Raw genomic sequence first — 8,121 nt, 5'->3', positions numbered from 1 at the left:
TTAAGAAGGGTACACAAATGTGCTACATGGATCAAGGAGAGTGCAGGTTAGGGAGAGTGTGCAAGGGAGCATGAGATGTATGGAACTTCATGAGGGTGCCATGTTTTCCGATGCTTGCAAGTTTCATCCTCCTGAGTGTCCCTCAGAACCATCACTGATGTATATTTTATAAGTCTACCCTAGTGGTTTTGACCCATTTCAACAAGGTGCTTTTCACTGGAAAGATGAAGTAGTTCTCCTTCTCAGGGCAGACCAGCAATAGGTAAAATACTATTCCAAGGTATCTATAAATGTGTCAGGTATATTATTTGGGAAACACTTTGAATAATTACATAAATGATATAAAATGATAAATATTATTATTGCATTCATTGATGTAGTGCAGACATATCACACTCAAGGCCAGCGGGCCACATCCGGCCCGCAATGCGTTTAGATCTGGCCCACAAGCAGACTAGGAGGAGGAGGTGATTGAGTAGTTACCTCCTTACTTCTTCGGGTTTCTTGCCAATGGCAGCAGTGCTAGCAGAGGACAGATAGTTGAAGCTTCTCCAACGTTTGGAACTGTATGGCAACGGTAACCACAGGTGTGGGCAGTCATGGGTCTGTGATGACTCACAGCAACCTGTGGGTGTGGCTGGGTTGGCATGGCTGGTTAGGTGCAGCTAGCTTGGCCCCACTGACTAGGGACAGCTGGGTCAGCATGGAACAAGTCATAAGGGCTAACTCAATGTGGAGACAACTCCGTGCCAAACAAGCTCCTTGCCTCCCCAAACTGCTGGCAGCCAAGCCCGTGTGTGCACACATGCACACGCATGCATGCAAGCACACCCACCCACACACACACATATACACACACACAGCAATCCAAGTTTGGGGACTTTTATCCACCGAGGAAGGCAAGGTCCTTCTCCCCAAGCCAGGCATGATAGATAGTTTGCCAGCTCAGATGTGGATAAAAGTTTTCAAACTTGGAACGGTGCATGCATGCGTGTGCACAGCACACCAAAGGAGACATTCTTCTCCCTATCCCAGACATCTGAGCATGGGCATTTCCCTGTTTGGTGCCCCTTCCCAGGAAAGCAGGAGGCAAGGGTAACACCGCTGCATGTGTAAGCACAGAGTCAAACTTTTGCCTTGACAGATCTCTGGAGAACAAGAAGAGGGCAGAGCTCCCCAGTCCTGGACAAGAGAGACTTGTCAAAAGGGAATTCTTTCTAGAAGGATGCTGGCTTGTTGGGGCAGCCTTCCCTCATGCAGCTCCCTGCCACTCCTCCTTCTCTCCAGAGATCTTTGTAATTCCACCAAAAACTCTGGTGTGCTGCACGCACGCACACATGCACCATTCCAAGCTTGGAGACTTTTATCCATATCTGAGCTTGCAACTTGTCAATCATGCTTAGGCTTGGGGAGAAGGACCTTTCCTTCCTCTGTAGATAAAAGTCCCCAAACTTGGAATGTGGTATGGGAATGGCACATGAGCACACACGCGCTTGGATAGCAGTTTGGGGAGGTGAGAAGTTTGTGGGGCACCAGGTTTTCCCTACATCGAGTTAGCCAGTGTGATTTGTTCCATGTCAACCCAGCCATCCTGAGTCAGTGGAGCTGGGCTGGCTGCACCTACCTGGCCACACCTACCCAGCCACACCCATCTGGCAATACTGAGTCAGCCACATCGAGTAAGTAGCATCAAGCTGGCCATGCTCACCCAGCCACGCCTACCTAGTTGCAGTGACCCAGCTGTGACCACCCAGCCACACCTATCCAGCCACGCCCATCAGACCCTTTAAGGGCAATCATAATGCTGCTGCGATCCCCAATGAAATTGAGTTTGATACCCCTGGTGTAGTGCCTAAAACACCATTTTGTCAATCTAAAACTCAAGATTTTTTTTAAGGTCTCACATTTAAAAAAGGTTATATAAGCAGATTAAGACTTCATAGAAAATTTTAATTCTGATGAAAGCTATTCAATTCTTATAAGGAGAAGTTTTATTTAAAATAAACGCAATGGCTAGACTGTTCCCTGAAATTGCACTGAAATAATAGTTTAAAAAAGACTATGAAGCAAATTAGAAAATTAGTTTGCACCAATCCCTAAAAGAATCATTTGTAAGTTCATTTAAAAATATGGGCAACTGATTTACATTTCCCCAAAGAGGTTTCCACTGAACATGAGTGGTGATTAGATGCCACTTAAGTGCGATATTTGTTAAATGTGACCTAATGAATGTATCATGACATAATTTATACAGAAGGACCATAATGAATATGTTCTTTTCTCTTACACTTAAAGACATAAGAGTAATTTTAAACTTTAAAAAAAATCAGAAGAAATGTTCTTGTAGTTAATTTATTTATTTATTTATTTATTTATGAGACTTATATACCGCTTTAAGTGCAAGCACTCTCTAAGCAGTGTACACCAGTAAGCAATGTATATATATGGATACATATATTTTAAATTGCCCCCAACAAGGCTGAGTCAACCTTGAGCCTGTGAGATTTGAACCGCTGACCTGCTGAACACAGTCAGCTAAAGTGGCCTGCAGTACTGCACTCTAACTGTTGCGCCACCTCGGCTCATGATAGTTGCATGTTTGCTCCATTCTACTTGGATTTGCTTGCCCTGATTAAACTTCTAGACTTTTCTTGCAACCTGAGATTCTTCAGGGCTACAATTAAAGGAATTTGGTTGCTAAGAAAAATTATGAGAATTTTCTCTTTCAACCCTATCTCTGCAGAAAGTTTCCCTAAACATTCTTTGTTGTGCGCACAAGCAACAGAGAGAGATACAGATGACCTCCATTCTCCCCATCCACTACCACAAAATCTACTGGAACAGTATGTGATCTGAGTTGAAATAGGAAATGCTGTTCAGTGGGGCAACATCCTATAAAACCTTAAGAAAAAACTGAGGATATATCTTGTTCCAACCCTAGGCCTATGTCACAGGTTCTTTTGGACTTGGAAGCAATGTCCACACAGTATAAGTATTTCTAGCTTTATTCCAGGGCAGTATAATAACATAATAACATAAGATTATATCAAAGGATAGAATTTCTTTTGCTTTTCATAGAATTCTTTATTGGCCAAGTGTGATTGGACACACAAGGAATTTGTCTCCGGTGCATAAACTCTCAGTGTACATACAAACAACAAGTGATAAATCATGATTATAATCATAAAATACATTTACTGTAAATCATAAGATACAACACTCAGTGATAGTCATAGGATACTAAATAAGCAATCAACAAAAATCATACTAGGATATTAAATAAAACAATATAAATTATAAGATATAAGCAACAAAGTTATAGTCATAAGAAGATAAGGAACAGCTAATAGAAAAGATGAAAAGGATAATAGTAATAAAACCCTACTAAGTAGTTTGACAGTGTTGTGGGAAACAGTTGTTTAGCAAAGTGATGGCATGGGACTGTCCTTGTGTCTAGTTGTTTTGGTGGACAATGCCCTACAGTGTCATCTTGAGGGAAGAGGTTGAAGCAGTTTATGTCCAGGATGTTAGGGGTCTGTAGATATTTTCACAGCCCTTTTTCTGGCTCATGCAGTGCATACAAGGTAGGCTGGTTGCAATTGTTTTTTCTGCAGTCCTAACTATCTGTTAAAGTCTATGCCTGTCTTGTTTAGCTTCAGTGCCAAACCAGACAGTTATAGAGACAGAATGACAGAATCAATAATTCCTTTGTAGAACTATATCAGCAGTTCTTTGGGCAGTCTGAGCTTTCTGAATCGGTACAGGAAGAGCATTCTTTGTGTTGTTTTTTTTATAACATTTTTGATGTTAGCTGTCCATTTTAAATTTTGAGATATTATAGAACCTAGAAACTTGAAGGTCTCTACTATTGATACAGTGTTGTCTAGTATTGTAAGAAGTGGTAGAGTAGGAGATTTCTCCTAAAATCTACTATTATTTCTACAGTTTTGAGTATGTTCAGTTCAAGATTGTTCTGGCTGCACCATAAGGCTATTTGTTCAACTTCCTATCTGTATGCAGATTTGTCATTGTCTTGAATAAGACCAATCACTGTTCTATCATCTGCAAACTTCAGTACTTTAATTGAGGGATCCTTTGAGATGCAGTCATTGGTATATAGAGAGAAGTGGAGAGAACACTCAGTCCTGGAGTGGGGGCTGTGCTAATTGTTCAGGTATCTGATGTGATTTTGCCTAGCTTCACCTGCTACTTCCTGTCTGTTAGAAAGCATATGATCCATTTACAAGTGTGGTCAGGCACAGCTAGCTGAATCAGTTTAGTTAGAAGAATATCTGAAATGATATTGTATGCTGAGCTGAAGTCTACAAAAAGGACCCTTGCATAGGTTCTTGGAGATTCAAGATGTTGTAGAATGTAGTGCAGAGCCATATTAACAGCATCAATTGCCAATTTATTAAAGAAATTGCAAAGGGTCTAACATGGATCTGTGACAGTTTTCAGGTGGGCCAGCACTCACCTTTCAAATGTGTTCATAACTACGGATGTCAGAGCAATCAGTCTGTAGTCGTTCGACCTCTTTTTGGTACTGGAATGATAGTAGAGCATTTGAAGCAATTAGGAACATAACACATCTCTAGTGATTTATTAAAGATGCAGGTGAAGATGAGGGCCAGTTGATCAGCACAAGCTTTCAAGCAAGAAGGCGTTACCTTGGCTGGGCCTGGTGCTTTTCCAGGCTTTTGTTTGTGAAATAGACCTTGCACATCTTTTTCTGTGATCACAAGAGATGGGGGCCCCAAAGGGAGGGGGTCAGTCGTAGGAGGCTTGGTTATTGTTGGTGTATCTGAGAAGGAGATGGTGGCAATAGTTGAAAGTGATTTCCACTCAAACCCACAGTAAAACACATTCAGGTCATCTACCAGTGGTCAATTCCCTTCAGCATGGAAAGGAGTTTTGCTATAACCAGTGATAATTTTCAGTTTTCCACACATTTGCTGGTTCATTTGTAGAAAGCTGATTCCTCAGATTTCGAATAGTTTATTTTTACTGCTCTGATCTTAATACATTTCTGGCCTGATTGTACAGCATTCTATCTCTTTTCCTGTAGGCTTCCTACAGAATCTTAATACTGAAGAATATTTTTCATTCAATTTTATCCAGTTTTCACAGGTTGCCTGGACACATCCCTGAGTTTCCTTGGCAAGGTTTTTCAGAAGTGTTTGCCATTGCCTCTCTTCTATGACTGAGAGAAAGTGGGTGGCCATGAGTTTCTAACTCAAATATGCAGAAACCATTTCAATTAAACACCAGTTAAAGGCCATCTTTAGTTCTTTTAGAAACCAAGGGTTGAAGTAGAATATGTAGATCTTGTTTGGGACAAAGTTTGGGATGTTGTGCCTTATGTGTGTTTTGGAATAAGCTCATACAGTTTCTCTTCTGAGTGTTGTTCCTTCATCAATATCACTCAGGAAATGTGTAAAGAAGTACATTGCACAAAACCATATTGTGGGATAAGGCTAAAAGAAACTTAATCTCAGCCTGATCCCTACCAGCAAAATGTCAGGATTAAATGCTTCAGCCCAGCATTAGGAAAAACTGAATGAATCCAGCTAAGAGTGAAATATTTGGGAGAAAGCGCAGGTAAAAAAAAAAAAATCAAGGCTCTGGAAACAGCATATATTTAAAAAATAGGTTGAAGTTTGGATTGTGCAGTTGATTTTTTTCGCCATTCCTGCATGAACTCTTCAAAACAGTGAGTTTATTTATTTTTATTTATTTATTGAGAAGTCATTTTTATTATCTTTACAAATAAGTGGTAAACGTATCCAACATACCTTCCTCTCTTATTTTCCCCACAACAACAACCCTGTGAGGTGGATTGACCGGAGAGAGAATGACTGGCTCACAGTCACCAACTGGCTTTCCTGGATATGGTGAGACTTGAAATCATGGCCACCCACTTTCTAACTTTAACCAAACTGGTTCTCATTCCCTGAGATTTCTGCACAGCAGTGCTCTATGAATCAATCTGTGGTATACATTCCTTTAACAGTTTAAACAAACTTTTCCTTTGTGTTATATCATCCTCACTGTTCATTTTATGCTGTTTTTATAATATGCATTAGATTAAATGTCATTAAAATGGTATTCATTAAAGGAACATTCCCACAGAGAGATATGCAACATCTCATGCCAAATTTTAAAAAAAGTGGAAATGTAGCAGGATTAATTCAAAATGTGAAAAGCTGAAAATTTTTGATAAAACCACATTAACAAATTTGTCCACTCCCAACTGATACAATTTGGGTATCACAATTAACTATGATTTGTTATGACAGTTCTACTTGTGTTCACTATTTCCCCTTTTTTCCTTCAATTTGTATTCATAAGTGTTTGTTTTTGTCTTTTGTACTAGTTTAATACAAGAAAGAAAGAAAGAAAGAAAACAAATAGAAAAGGGTGAAAGGGAAAAAGGAGGGAGAAATATATTGCAATAACCTTGATTATAGGAAATCATTTGATCTAATTTTAAAAAACATAATTTAATGTCAAATGCATGGGTTCATACTGATCAGTCTTTCCATTATATCCATAAGGATCCAGTTCATAAGCAGAAATTGAAAACATATCAGCAATTCAAAACTATGAATCTGGAGTCATGCTGTATTTCCAACATTGAATATTGTGAGCCTCATGCTTGAGAAATCCATAATTCATAGAATCATGGTTTCCAAGCTTTCACTAGATAATTCAAAAACACATTTCCATCTGTAAACTGTATTATAACACTATATCAGTGACATAAATATTTTAAACAGAGAAATAGTGGGGAAATCTCATGTCATATGAATAAATTCCTTCTCCATATTGCGATATAATGAAGTTAATAGCCAGTCCTAAAAAAAATCAATCCAATAAATGCAAAAAAAGTGTTGACTTCTTTTTTTAATTAAATGTAATATTCTGTTATTTATACTTGAGACCCTACAATACATAAAAGAGTATGATGTCAGCTTGTTTCAATAAACTAAGCTAAAATTAACCACAGTTTATAGCCAAGGTGCACATTCTGCAGCTTCAGGTTGTCTATATTCTCTGGATTAGATCAACTTTCTCTAAAAGTTATCATTCAAATTACAAATGTTAATCTGGTATAAGGACAAAACTATTAAATACACAAATAGTGTATTTGTAATAGTTCTCTGCTAATCATGAATAGTCCTAACCAATAAATAAAGTTTGTGAACATATTGGCCACCCTGACATAGATGAGACAATAACTAGCAAACCTTTCTATGATAGACTTCATTTTTTTTATTTTATCCCTGTATATAAAGAGCTCGCTTCGGCAGCACATATACTAAAATTGGAACGATACAGAGAAGATTAGCATGGCCCCTGCGCAAGGATGACACACAAATTCATGAAGTGTTCCATATTTTTTTCTTATTTGGCGGAAATGGCAAAGATTTCGGCTTTCTTAAAGGAGCAATCGCAAGAGAAATTCTTTGCGGTATGGGAAAAATGGATAAATTTTATACAATATAAATTGGATATAAAAAAATATCATTTAGCTTTCTAATAACTTGTATATAAATTTTAATATTTTATAGATTGTACTTTTTTATATCTCTTTTCTTCTTTCTCTTTTTTTTCTTTTTTATTATCTTTTTTTCTTTCAAGTACTTTTTCTTTTTAATACGTATGCTTTTTTTACATTTTAATTTTAAAATTTTAATTAAGCCTATACTCAGCTCTGGGAAGATTGCGGGGGATGGAGAGGGAGGGTTGGGGTGGGTGGGCGAGGGTTGTTTTTTTGTTGTTTTTTTTTGCTTTTTGTAAAAATATCTAAAAATTTTCAATAAAAAAAAAGAGTTCATTAGGGCTTCACTGTTAATGACAACAACTTTCTTCAATCTCTAGTTCCTCCAGGGGAAAAACTAAATCTTTTTGTATGGTGGCATTTCTTACAAGTAAGAATGCTTTAAATGTTAATATTATATTAACATTATCAATATAGAGTATTAATCAATGATTTCAAGGTACAATGACAAAGAACCCCACTTACCAATGCAAATTATTATTGGTTATTCTATGAAAATTTTCACTAACATCACAAGAGGAATGGAGAACCAAAATGAAGAAAAGAACCAATTTTTC

The 8,121-nt window shown here is 37.8% G+C and overlaps 1 non-coding gene across 1 annotated transcript; it reads left to right on the top strand.

Moving 5' to 3' along the window:
• Window positions 1-7,297: 7,297 nt before the first annotated feature.
• LOC120310706 lies at window positions 7,298-7,404 on the top strand. The gene has a single exon (XR_005557440.1). It is a non-coding gene; the product is annotated as a U6 spliceosomal RNA (small nuclear RNA).
• The last annotated feature ends 717 nt before the right edge of the window (window positions 7,405-8,121 follow it).

The sequence above is a fragment of the Crotalus tigris genome, unplaced genomic scaffold, assembly GCF_016545835.1.
Source record: "Crotalus tigris isolate CLP2741 ecotype Arizona unplaced genomic scaffold, ASM1654583v1 scf7180000018268.1906537, whole genome shotgun sequence".
Lineage (NCBI taxonomy): Eukaryota > Metazoa > Chordata > Lepidosauria > Squamata > Viperidae > Crotalus > Crotalus tigris.
This window is presented reverse-complemented; position numbering and strand designations above follow the sequence as displayed.